Source organism: Cryptomeria japonica, unplaced genomic scaffold (assembly GCF_030272615.1).
Source record: "Cryptomeria japonica unplaced genomic scaffold, Sugi_1.0 HiC_scaffold_15, whole genome shotgun sequence".
Lineage (NCBI taxonomy): Eukaryota > Viridiplantae > Streptophyta > Pinopsida > Cupressales > Cupressaceae > Cryptomeria > Cryptomeria japonica.
Genome location: NW_026728837.1, coordinates 2,334,989 through 2,347,922, shown reverse-complemented (window position 1 = coordinate 2,347,922; position 12,934 = coordinate 2,334,989). Strand labels below are relative to the sequence as shown.

Here is a 12,934-nt window from a genome sequence, read left to right as displayed (position 1 = left end):
AATTTCCGTTTTGAAAGATAGTGAAAAAAAAGGAACGCGGGTGCCATCTTGAGCCCGCCCTGGTGCGCAGCCCAGGCAAGGCATGCGCACCAAGGTGCCCACCCGAGGTGCACACCCGGGGCAAACCGGGCTCCGACTTCGTGCAGGCCGCACCTTGGAGCACACTTCGGAGCGCTCCTTGGTGCGCACCATGGTGCCCACCAGGGCGCGCAACCCAGCCAAGGTCTGCACACTAAGGTGCCCACCCCGGCGAAGGTGCACGCGAGGTGCGCACCCGGGGCAAACCGGGCTCCGACTTCGTGCACGCCATGGTGCCCACCGCGGCGAAGGTGCACGCGAGGTGCGCACCCGGGGCAAACCGGGCTCCGACTTCGTGCACGCCGCACCTTGGAGCACACTTCGGAGCGCTCCTTGGTGCGCACCATGGTGCCCACCAGGGCGCGCAACCCAGCCAAGGTGTGCGCACCAAGGTGCACGCGAGGTGCGCACCCGGGGCAAACCGGGGTCCGACTTCGTGCACGCCGCACCTTGGAGCACACATCGGAGCGCTCCCAGGTTCGCACCAGCGTTGCGCACCTTTGATGCGCTGCCTTCACTAATTTCCAGAAAAGGCAAAAAAAAACGATATTTTAAAATTTCCGTTCTGAAAGATAGTGAAAAAAACGGAACGCGGGTGCCATCTTGAGCCCTTCCTGGTGCGCAGCCCAGGCAAGTTGTGCGCACCAAGGTGCCCACCCTGGCGGAGGTGCGCGCCCGGGGCAAACCGGGCTCCGACTTCGTGCACTGCATGGTGCCCACCAAGGCGCGCAACCCAGCCAAGGTGCCCACCGCAGCGAAGGTGCACGCGAGGTGCACACCCGGGGCAAACCGGGCTCCGACTTCGTGCACGCCGCACCTTGGAGCACACTTCAGAGCGCTCCTTGGTGCGCACCAGGGCGCGCAACCCAGCCGAGGTGCCCACCCCGGCGAAGGTGCACGCGAGGTGCGCACCCGGGGCAAACCGGGCTCTGACTTCGTGCACGCCATGGTGCCCACCGCGGCGAAGGTGCGCACCCGGGGCAAACCGGGCTCCGACTTCGTGCACGCCGCACCTTGGAGCACACTTCGGAGCGCTCCTTGGTGCGCACCATGGTGCCCACCAGGCCGCGCAACCCAGCCAAGGTGTGCGCACCAAGGTGCACGCGAGGTGCGCACCCGGGGCAAACCGGGGTCCGACTTCGTGCACGCCGCACCTTGGAGCACACATCGGGGCGCTCCCGGGTTCGCACCGGCGTTGCGCACCGTGGTGGGCACCTCGGAGCACACCAAGGTGGGCAGCGAGGTGCGCACCTTTGATGCGATGCCTTCACTAATTTCCATAAAAGGCAAAAAAAAAACGAGATTTTAAAATTTCCGTTTTGAAAGATAGTGAGAAAAAGGGAATGCTGGTGCCATCTTGAGCCCGCCCTGGTGCGCAGCCCAGCCAAGGTTTGCGCACCAAGGTGCCCACCCTGGCGAAGGTGCGCGCCCGGGCAATTAACCCAACTTCCAACTTCGCGCGCGCCAGGGTGGGAGCGCACCCAACAACCGGGCCTGGGAAGAGCCAATGCGAGAAACCCCACCAAACTCTCTGACAAAAAAAGAGGGGGCGCTCCAGTAACCCCGCTTCGGAGCGCACCCTGGGCAAACCCAGCCAAGGTGCCCACCCCGGCCAAGGTGCAGGCGAGGTGCGCACCCGGGGCAAACCGGGCTCCGACAACGTGCACGCCGCACCTTGGAGCACACTTCGTAGCGCTCCCGGGTGCGCACCTCAGAGCACACCAAGGTGGGCAGCGAGGTGCGCACCTTTGATGCGCTGCCTTCACTAATTTCCAGAAAAGGCAAAAAAAAAAGGAGATTTTAAAATTTCCGTTTTGAAAGATAGTGAAAAAAACGGAACGCGCGTGCCATCTTGAGCCCGCCCTGGTGCGCAGCCCAGGTAAGGTGCCACCCTGGCAAAGGTGCGCACCCGGGCAATTAACCCTACTTCCGACTTCGTGCGCGCCAGGGTGGCAACCGGGCCTCGGAAGAGCCAATGCGAGAAACCCCACCAAACGCTCCGACAAAAAAAGAGGCGGCGCTCCAATAACCCCGCTTCGGAGCGCAGCCGGGGCAAACCAAGCCAAGGTGCCCACCCCGACGAAGGTGCACGCGAGGTGCGCACCCGGGGCAAACCGGGCTCCGACAACGTGCACGCAGCACCTTGGAGCACACTTCGAAGCACTCCCGGGTGCCCACCGGCGTTGCGCACCGTGGTGGGCAGCGAGGTGCGCACCTTTGATGCGCTGCCTTCACTAATTTCCAGAAAAAGGCAAAAAAAAATGAGATTTTAAAATTTCCGTTTTGAAAGATAGTGAAAAAAAAGGAACGCGGGTGCCATCTTGAGCCCGCCCTGGTGCGCAGCCCAGGCAAGGCATGCGCACCAAGGTGCCCACCCGAGGTGCACACCCGGGGCAAACCGGGCTCCGACTTCGTGCAGGCCGCACCTTGGAGCACACTTCGGAGCGCTCCTTGGTGCGCACCATGGTGCCCACCAGGGCGCACCCGAGGCAAACCGGGCTCCGACTTCGTGCACGCCGCACCTTGGAGCACACATCGGAGCGCTCCCAGGTTCGCACCAGCGTTGCGCACCTTTGATGCGCTGCCTTCACTAATTTCCAGAAAAGGCAAAAAAAAACGATATTTTAAAATTTCCGTTCTGAAAGATAGTGAAAAAAACGGAACGCGGGTGCCATCTTGAGCCCTTCCTGATGCGCAGCCCAGGCAAGTTGTGCGCACCAAGGTGCCCACCCTGGCGGAGGTGCGCGCCCGGGGCAAACCGGGCTCCGACTTCGTGCACTGCATGGTGCCCACCAAGGCGCGCAACCCAGCCAAGGTGCCCACCGCAGCGAAGGTGCACGCGAGGTGCGCACCCGAGGTGCACACCCGGGGCAAACCGGGCTCCGACTTCGTGCACGCCGCACCTTGGAGCACACTTCAGAGCGCTCCTTGGTACGCACCAGGGCGCGCAACCCAGCCAAGGTGCTCACCCCGGCGAAGGTGCACGCGAGGTGCGCACCCGGGGCAAACCGGGCTCGGACTTCGTGCACGCCGCACCTTGGAGCACACATCGGAGCGCTCCCGGGTTCGCACCAGCATTGCGCACCTTTGATGCGCTGCCTTCACTAATTTCCAGAAAAGGCAAAAAAAAGAAAAAAATGAGATTTTAAAATTTCCGTTTTGAAAGATAGTGAAAAAAACGGAACGCGGGTGCCATCTTGAGCCCGCCCTGGTGTGCAGCCCAGGCAAGTTGTGCGCACCAAGGCACCCACCCTGGCCAAGGTGGGTCACGGGGTGGGTCCTAGGGTGGGTAACGGGGTGGGTACTAAGGTGCGTGCCAAGGTGGGTCATAGGGTGGGTGCCAAGGTGGGCACCAGGGTGGGTGTGCACCAACCCTAGCCAGGGTAGGTCACGGGGTGGTTGTCGGGGTGGGCGTCAAGGAGCCAAGGTGGGTGGCAAGTAGCCAAGTTGCGTGCCAAGGTGGGTGTCGGGGTGGGTGCCAAGGATCCAAGGTGGGTGCCAAGGAACCAAGGTGGGTGTCTGGGTGGGTGCCGAGGTGGGAGCCAGGGTGGGTCCCAAGGTGAGTGCAAAGGTGGGTGCCAGGGTCAAGGTGAGTGCCAATGTGGGTTCCAAGGTGCCAGGGTCAGGGTGAGTGCCAATGTGGGTTCAAAGGTGCTAAGTTGGGTGCGAGGTTGGGTGCGAGGGTGGGTGGGTGCCAAGGTGTGCTAGGTGGAAGCCCGGGTGGGTCGGCATCCCATGGGTGTCGAGTTGGGTGCCTGATGGGTGCTTCTTGTCAAGTTTTAGTCGTCGGGACTCATTTCGAGCCTTAGAGGTCGTTTCTTGTCCGGTTGCCCTGTCTTCGACCTGGGAACCCAATTTTGGTCCTCGGGTCCCATTTTTTTTTGTCTCGCATCCCACTTTTGGCCTGTGGCCTTTTCGGGGTCGATTCTCGTTTTGGGCATCAGAGCATGTTTCTTCTCCTAAAACCCAATATTTGTTTATTAAGTCTCGGAACACATTTTTGTTCTCGTGGACCCATCATGGGTCTTGGAACGCATTTGTGGTCCTTGGGTCCCATTTTGCATCCCGAAACTTGTGTTTTGGTGCTTGATCCCTATTTTGGGTGCCCACCTTGCACCAAGTGCGCACCCGGGGCAAACCGAGCGCCTTGGTGCACCGGGGCAAGATCGAGCGTGCACCCGAGGCGCCCCGAACATGCACCAAGGTGCACTCGGCCCACATGTGAGCGCAGGTCGTTGCGCCCGAGGTGGTGTGTGGGCACCGCGTTGCAGACGGGACACTGCACGCACACGACGCCCCCTCCAGGTGCACGCACGTAGGCCGGGCCGGGTGCACACCCGACGCCCTAGCAAGGTGCGCGCACCCGGGCAGGGCTCACACTTGGCGAACGGGGCGCACTTCGCGAGGGAGGGTGTGCACCTCGACGGGGGTGGGTGGCCGGGGTGGATTCGCACGTGGGTCGCGGTTTGCTAAGTACACACTGCGACAAGCTCATAACGGGTGCGATCATACCAGCGTTAGTGCACCGGATCCCATCAGAACTCCGCAGTTAAGCGCGCTTGGGCCGGAGTAGTACTGGGATGGGTGACCTCCCGGGAAGTCCCGGTGTTGCACCCTTTTTTAGTTTTTCGCCGGGCGTCGCAATGCTATTTGAATAAACCTTTTGCCCGTTTGCGTTCTCGTCGGGGCCGGGCCGGGCCGGGGTGCGCTGCCCGCACTACCGCGCGCGCGGGGGCGACACCGAGCGCGCACCCGAGGCGCCCCGAGCACACAGGCCACGGTGCAACCCGGGCGTTGTGCGCGCACCCCGGTGCGCCCGAGGTGCTGCGCGCGCACCCAGGTGAAATCGGTGTGCACCTCGGCCAGTGCGCGCTCGGTCGAGTCGCGCACGTTGGCCAAGGTGCACGGTGATGTTTCTTACTCTAAGGTTCCGCACCAGACGCCCGGGACAGGTGAGCGAAGCTGGGCGGGGCCGGGTGCGCGGCCGGGGCAGGTGCACGCAGCTGGAGAGAGCTTTGGAGCACACTTCGGAGCGCACCAATGATGCGCTCCATTCAAAAGTTTCCTGAAAAGGCAAAAAAAGTTGAGATTATAGAATTTCCCACTTGAGAGATTGTAAAAAAAAAAAATTTAAAATGAAGGAAACGCGGGTGCCAAGGTGTGCGCAGCCCAGCCAAGGTGTGCGCACCAAGGCGCCCACCCTGGCGAAGGTGCACGCAAGGTGCGCACCCGAGGCAAACCGGACAATTAACCCAACTTTCGACTTCGCGCGCACCTTGGAGCGCACTTCGGAGCGCTCCTTGGTGCGCACCAATCTTGGGCACCTCGGAGTGCACCATGGCGCCCACCAAGGTGCGCACCCGGGGCAAACCGAGCTCCGACTTCGTGCGCACCTTGGAGCGCACGAAAGGTGCGCACCATGGCGCCCACCAAGGTGCGCAGCCCAGCCAAGGCGTGCGCATCAAGGTGCGCACCCTGGCGAAGGTGCGCACCCGGGGCAAACCGAGCTCCGACTTCGTGCGCACCTTGGAGCGCACAAAAGGTGCGCAACCCAGCCAAGGTGTGCGCACCCCGGTCAAACCGAGCTCCGAATCGTGCGCACCAGAGGTGCACGCCATCGTGCGCACCTTGGAGCACACTTCGGAGCCCTCCTTGGTGCGCGCCGATGTTGCGCACCTCGGAGCGCACCCGGGGAAAACAATGCAATTAACCCGACTTTCGACTTCGTGGGCACCTCGGAGCGCTCTCGGGTTCGCACCTCGGAGCACACCGAGGTGCGCACCTTTGATGCGCTGCCTTCACCAATTTCCAGAAAAGGCAAGAAAACATTGAGAAGGTGTGCGCACCGAGGTGCCCACCCTGGCGAAGGTGCACGCGAGGTGCGCACCCGGGGCAAACCGGGCTCCGACTTCGTGCACGCCGCACCTTGGAGCACACTTCGGAGCGCTCCTTGGTGCGCACCAGGGCGCGCAACCCAGCCGAGGTGCCCACCCCGGCGAAGGTGCACGCGAGGTGCGCACCCGGGGCAAACCGGGCTCCGACTTCGTGCACGCCATGGTGCCCACCGCGGCGAAGGTGCACGCGAGGTGCGCACCCGGGGCAAACCGGGCTCCGACTTCGTGCACGCCGCACCTTGGAGCACACTTCGGAGCGCTCCTTGGTGCGCACCATGGTGCCCACCAGGGCGCGCAACCCCGCCGAAGGTGCACGCGAGGTGCGCACCCGGGGCAAACCGGGCTCCGACTTCGTGCACGCCGCACCTTGGAGCACACTTCGGAGCGCTCCTTGGTGCGCACCATGGTGCCCACCAGGGCGCGCAACCCCGCCGAAGGTGCACGCGAGGTGCGCACCCGGGGCAAACCGGGCTCCGACTTCGTGCACGCCATGGTGCGCACCGCGGCGAAGGTGCGCACCCGGGGCAAACCGGGCTCCGACTTCGTGCACGCCGCACCTTGGAGCACACTTCGGAGCGCTCCTTGGTGCGCACCAGGGCGCGCAACCCAGCCGAGGTGCCCACCCCGGCGAAGGTGCACGCGAGGTGCGTACCCGGGGCAAACCGGGCTCCGACTTCGTGCACGCCGCACCTTGGAGCACACTTCGGAGCGCTCCTTGGTGCGCACCATGGTGCCCACCAGGCCGCGCAACCCAGCCAAGGTGTGCGCACCAAGGTGCACGCGAGGTGCGCACCCGGGGCAAACCGGGGTCCGACTTCGTGCACGCCGCACCTTGGAGCACACATCGGGGCGCTCCCGGGTTCGCACCGGCGTTGCGCACCGTGGTGGGCACCTCGGAGCACACCAAGGTGGGCAGCGAGGTGCGCACCTTTGATGCGATGCCTTCACTAATTTCCATAAAAGGCAAAAAAAAAACGAGATTTTAAAATTTCCGTTTTGAAAGATAGTGAGAAAAAGGGAATGCTGGTGCCATCTTGAGCCCGCCCTGGTGCGCAGCCCAGCCAAGGTGTGCGCACCAAGGTGCCCACCCTGGCGAAGGTGCGCGCCCGGGCAATTAACCCAACTTCCAACTTCGCGCGCGCCAGGGTGGGAGCGCACCCAACAACCGGGCCTGGGAAGAGCCAATGCGAGAAACCCCACCAAACGCTCTGACAAAAAAAGAGGGGGCGCTCCAGTAACCCCGCTTCGGAGCGCACCCTGGGCAAACCCAGCCAAGGTGCCCACCCCGGCCAAGGTGCAGGCAAGGTGCGCACCCGGGGCAAACCGGGCTCCGACAACGTGCACGCCGCACCTTGGAGCACACTTCGTAGCGCTCCCGGGTGCGCACCTCAGAGCACACCAAGGTGGGCAGCGAGGTGCGCACCTTTGATGCGCTGCCTTCACTAATTTCCAAAAAAGGCAAAAAAAAAAGGAGATTTTAAAATTTCCGTTTTGAAAGATAGTGAAAAAAACGGAACGCGCGTGCCATCTTGAGCCCGCCCTGGTGCGCAGCCCAGGTAAGGTGCCCACCCTGGCAAAGGTGCGCACCCGGGCAATTAACCCTACTTCCGACTTCGTGCGCGCCAGGGTGGCAACCGGGCCTCGGAAGAGCCAATGCGAGAAACCCCACCAAACGCTCCGACAAAAAAAGAGGCGGCGCTCCAATAACCCCGCTTCGGAGCGCAGCCGGGGCAAACCCAGCCAAGGTGCCCACCCCGACGAAGGTGCACGCGAGGTGCGCACCCGGGGCAAACCGGGCTCCGACAACGTGCACGCAGCACCTTGGAGCACACTTCGAAGCACTCCCGGGTGCCCACCGGCGTTGCGCACCGTGGTGGGCAGCGAGGTGCGCACCTTTGATGCGCTGCCTTCACTAATTTCCAGAAAAAGGCAAAAAAAAATGAGATTTTAAAATTTCCGTTTTGAAAGATAGTGAAAAAAAAGGAACGCGGGTGCCATCTTGAGCCCGCCCTGGTGCGCAGCCCAGGCAAGGCATGCGCACCAAGGTGCCCACCCGAGGTGCACACCCGGGGCAAACCGGGCTCCGACTTCGTGCAGGCCGCACCTTGGAGCACACTTCGGAGCGCTCCTTGGTGCGCACCATGGTGCCCACCAGGGCGCGCAACCCAGCCAAGGTCTGCACACTAAGGTGCCCACCCCGGCGAAGGTGCACGCGAGGTGCGCACCCGGGGCAAACCGGGCTCCGACTTCGTGCACGCCATGGTGCCCACCGCGGCGAAGGTGCACGCGAGGTGCGCACCCGGGGCAAACCGGGCTCCGACTTCGTGCACGCCGCACCTTGGAGCACACTTCGGAGCGCTCCTTGGTGCGCACCATGGTGCCCACCAGGGCGCGCAACCCAGCCAAGGTGTGCGCACCAAGGTGCACGCGAGGTGCGCACCCGGGGCAAACCGGGGTCCGACTTCGTGCACGCCGCACCTTGGAGCACACATCGGAGCGCTCCCAGGTTCGCACCAGCGTTGCGCACCTTTGATGCGCTGCCTTCACTAATTTCCAGAAAAGGCAAAAAAAAACGATATTTTAAAATTTCCGTTCTGAAAGATAGTGAAAAAAACGGAACGCGGGTGCCATCTTGAGCCCTTCCTGGTGCGCAGCCCAGGCAAGTTGTGCGCACCAAGGTGCCCACCCTGGCGGAGGTGCGCGCCCGGGGCAAACCGGGCTCCGACTTCGTGCACTGCATGGTGCCCACCAAGGCGCGCAACCCAGCCAAGGTGCCCACCGCAGCGAAGGTGCACGCGAGGTGCACACCCGGGGCAAACCGGGCTCCGACTTCGTGCACGCCGCACCTTGGAGCACACTTCAGAGCGCTCCTTGGTGCGCACCAGGGCGCGCAACCCAGCCGAGGTGCCCACCCCGGCGAAGGTGCACGCGAGGTGCGCACCCGGGGCAAACCGGGCTCCGACTTCGTGCACGCCATGGTGCCCACCGCGGCGAAGGTGCGCACCCGGGGCAAACCGGGCTCCGACTTCGTGCACGCCGCACCTTGGAGCACACTTCGGAGCGCTCCTTGGTGCGCACCATGGTGCCCACCAGGCCGCGCAACCCAGCCAAGGTGTGCGCACCAAGGTGCACGCGAGGTGCGCACCCGGGGCAAACCGGGGTCCGACTTCGTGCACGCCGCACCTTGGAGCACACATCGGGGCGCTCCCGGGTTCGCACCGGCGTTGCGCACCGTGGTGGGCACCTCGGAGCACACCAAGGTGGGCAGCGAGGTGCGCACCTTTGATGCGATGCCTTCACTAATTTCCATAAAAGGCAAAAAAAAAACGAGATTTTAAAATTTCCGTTTTGAAAGATAGTGAGAAAAAGGGAATGCTGGTGCCATCTTGAGCCCGCCCTGGTGCGCAGCCCAGCCAAGGTTTGCGCACCAAGGTGCCCACCCTGGCGAAGGTGCGCGCCCGGGCAATTAACCCAACTTCCAACTTCGCGCGCGCCAGGGTGGGAGCGCACCCAACAACCGGGCCTGGGAAGAGCCAATGCGAGAAACCCCACCAAACTCTCTGACAAAAAAAGAGGGGGCGCTCCAGTAACCCCGCTTCGGAGCGCACCCTGGGCAAACCCAGCCAAGGTGCCCACCCCGGCCAAGGTGCAGGCGAGGTGCGCACCCGGGGCAAACCGGGCTCCGACAACGTGCACGCCGCACCTTGGAGCACACTTCGTAGCGCTCCCGGGTGCGCACCTCAGAGCACACCAAGGTGGGCAGCGAGGTGCGCACCTTTGATGCGCTGCCTTCACTAATTTCCAGAAAAGGCAAAAAAAAAAGGAGATTTTAAAATTTCCGTTTTGAAAGATAGTGAAAAAAACGGAACGCGCGTGCCATCTTGAGCCCGCCCTGGTGCGCAGCCCAGGTAAGGTGCCACCCTGGCAAAGGTGCGCACCCGGGCAATTAACCCTACTTCCGACTTCGTGCGCGCCAGGGTGGCAACCGGGCCTCGGAAGAGCCAATGCGAGAAACCCCACCAAACGCTCCGACAAAAAAAGAGGCGGCGCTCCAATAACCCCGCTTCGGAGCGCAGCCGGGGCAAACCAAGCCAAGGTGCCCACCCCGACGAAGGTGCACGCGAGGTGCGCACCCGGGGCAAACCGGGCTCCGACAACGTGCACGCAGCACCTTGGAGCACACTTCGAAGCACTCCCGGGTGCCCACCGGCGTTGCGCACCGTGGTGGGCAGCGAGGTGCGCACCTTTGATGCGCTGCCTTCACTAATTTCCAGAAAAAGGCAAAAAAAAATGAGATTTTAAAATTTCCGTTTTGAAAGATAGTGAAAAAAAAGGAACGCGGGTGCCATCTTGAGCCCGCCCTGGTGCGCAGCCCAGGCAAGGCATGCGCACCAAGGTGCCCACCCGAGGTGCACACCCGGGGCAAACCGGGCTCCGACTTCGTGCAGGCCGCACCTTGGAGCACACTTCGGAGCGCTCCTTGGTGCGCACCATGGTGCCCACCAGGGCGCACCCGAGGCAAACCGGGCTCCGACTTCGTGCACGCCGCACCTTGGAGCACACATCGGAGCGCTCCCAGGTTCGCACCAGCGTTGCGCACCTTTGATGCGCTGCCTTCACTAATTTCCAGAAAAGGCAAAAAAAAACGATATTTTAAAATTTCCGTTCTGAAAGATAGTGAAAAAAACGGAACGCGGGTGCCATCTTGAGCCCTTCCTGATGCGCAGCCCAGGCAAGTTGTGCGCACCAAGGTGCCCACCCTGGCGGAGGTGCGCGCCCGGGGCAAACCGGGCTCCGACTTCGTGCACTGCATGGTGCCCACCAAGGCGCGCAACCCAGCCAAGGTGCCCACCGCAGCGAAGGTGCACGCGAGGTGCGCACCCGAGGTGCACACCCGGGGCAAACCGGGCTCCGACTTCGTGCACGCCGCACCTTGGAGCACACTTCAGAGCGCTCCTTGGTACGCACCAGGGCGCGCAACCCAGCCAAGGTGCTCACCCCGGCGAAGGTGCACGCGAGGTGCGCACCCGGGGCAAACCGGGCTCGGACTTCGTGCACGCCGCACCTTGGAGCACACATCGGAGCGCTCCCGGGTTCGCACCAGCATTGCGCACCTTTGATGCGCTGCCTTCACTAATTTCCAGAAAAGGCAAAAAAAAGAAAAAAATGAGATTTTAAAATTTCCGTTTTGAAAGATAGTGAAAAAAACGGAACGCGGGTGCCATCTTGAGCCCGCCCTGGTGTGCAGCCCAGGCAAGTTGTGCGCACCAAGGCACCCACCCTGGCCAAGGTGGGTCACGGGGTGGGTCCTAGGGTGGGTAACGGGGTGGGTACTAAGGTGCGTGCCAAGGTGGGTCATAGGGTGGGTGCCAAGGTGGGCACCAGGGTGGGTGTGCACCAACCCTAGCCAGGGTAGGTCACGGGGTGGTTGTCGGGGTGGGCGTCAAGGAGCCAAGGTGGGTGGCAAGTAGCCAAGTTGCGTGCCAAGGTGGGTGTCGGGGTGGGTGCCAAGGATCCAAGGTGGGTGCCAAGGAACCAAGGTGGGTGTCTGGGTGGGTGCCGAGGTGGGAGCCAGGGTGGGTCCCAAGGTGAGTGCAAAGGTGGGTGCCAGGGTCAAGGTGAGTGCCAATGTGGGTTCCAAGGTGCCAGGGTCAGAGTGAGTGCCAATGTGGGTTCAAAGGTGCTAAGTTGGGTGCGAGGTTGGGTGCGAGGGTGGGTGGGTGCCAAGGTGTGCTAGGTGGAAGCCCGGGTGGGTCGGCATCCCATGGGTGTCGAGTTGGGTGCCTGATGGGTGCTTCTTGTCAAGTTTTAGTCGTCGGGACTCATTTCGAGCCTTAGAGGTCGTTTCTTGTCCGGTTGCCCTGTCTTCGACCTGGGAACCCAATTTTGGTCCTCGGGTCCCATTTTTTTTTGTCTCGCATCCCACTTTTGGCCTGTGGCCTTTTCGGGGTCGATTCTCGTTTTGGGCATCAGAGCATGTTTCTTCTCCTAAAACCCAATATTTGTTTATTAAGTCTCGGAACACATTTTTGTTCTCGTGGACCCATCATGGGTCTTGGAACGCATTTGTGGTCCTTGGGTCCCATTTTGCATCCCGAAACTTGTGTTTTGGTGCTTGATCCCTATTTTGGGTGCCCACCTTGCACCAAGTGCGCACCCGGGGCAAACCGAGCGCCTTGGTGCACCGGGGCAAGATCGAGCGTGCACCCGAGGCGCCCCGAACATGCACCAAGGTGCACTCGGCCCACATGTGAGCGCAGGTCGTTGCGCCCGAGGTGGTGTGTGGGCACCGCGTTGCAGACGGGACACTGCACGCACACGACGCCCCCTCCAGGTGCACGCACGTAGGCCGGGCCGGGTGCACACCCGACGCCCTAGCAAGGTGCGCGCACCCGGGCAGGGCTCACACTTGGCGAACGGGGCGCACTTCGCGAGGGAGGGTGTGCACCTCGACGGGGGTGGGTGGCCGGGGTGGATTCGCACGTGGGTCGCGGTTTGCTAAGTACACACTGCGACAAGCTCATAACGGGTGCGATCATACCAGCGTTAGTGCACCGGATCCCATCAGAACTCCGCAGTTAAGCGCGCTTGGGCCGGAGTAGTACTGGGATGGGTGACCTCCCGGGAAGTCCCGGTGTTGCACCCTTTTTTAGTTTTTCGCCGGGCGTCGCAATGCTATTTGAATAAACCTTTTGCCCGTTTGCGTTCTCGTCGGGGCCGGGCCGGGCCGGGGTGCGCTGCCCGCACTACCGCGCGCGCGGGGGCGACACCGAGCGCGCACCCGAGGCGCCCCGAGCACACAGGCCACGGTGCAACCCGGGCGTTGTGCGCGCACCCCGGTGCGCCCGAGGTGCTGCGCGCGCACCCAGGTGAAATCGGTGTGCACCTCGGCCAGTGCGCGCTCGGTCGAGTCGCGCACGTTGGCCAAGGTGCACGGTGATGTTTCTTACTCTAAGGTTCCG

General features: G+C 62.6%; 2 non-coding genes across 2 annotated transcripts; both read left to right on the top strand.

Annotated features, from left to right (window-relative positions):
• The first annotated feature begins 4,576 nt into the window (after window positions 1-4,576).
• LOC131860525 (5S ribosomal RNA) lies at window positions 4,577-4,695 on the top strand. Its single transcript, XR_009359620.1, has one exon. It is a non-coding gene; the product is annotated as a 5S ribosomal RNA (ribosomal RNA).
• A 7,804-nt stretch (window positions 4,696-12,499) lies between these two features.
• Window positions 12,500-12,618, top strand: LOC131860523 (5S ribosomal RNA). Its single transcript, XR_009359618.1, has one exon. It is a non-coding gene; the product is annotated as a 5S ribosomal RNA (ribosomal RNA).
• Window positions 12,619-12,934: the final 316 nt, after the last annotated feature.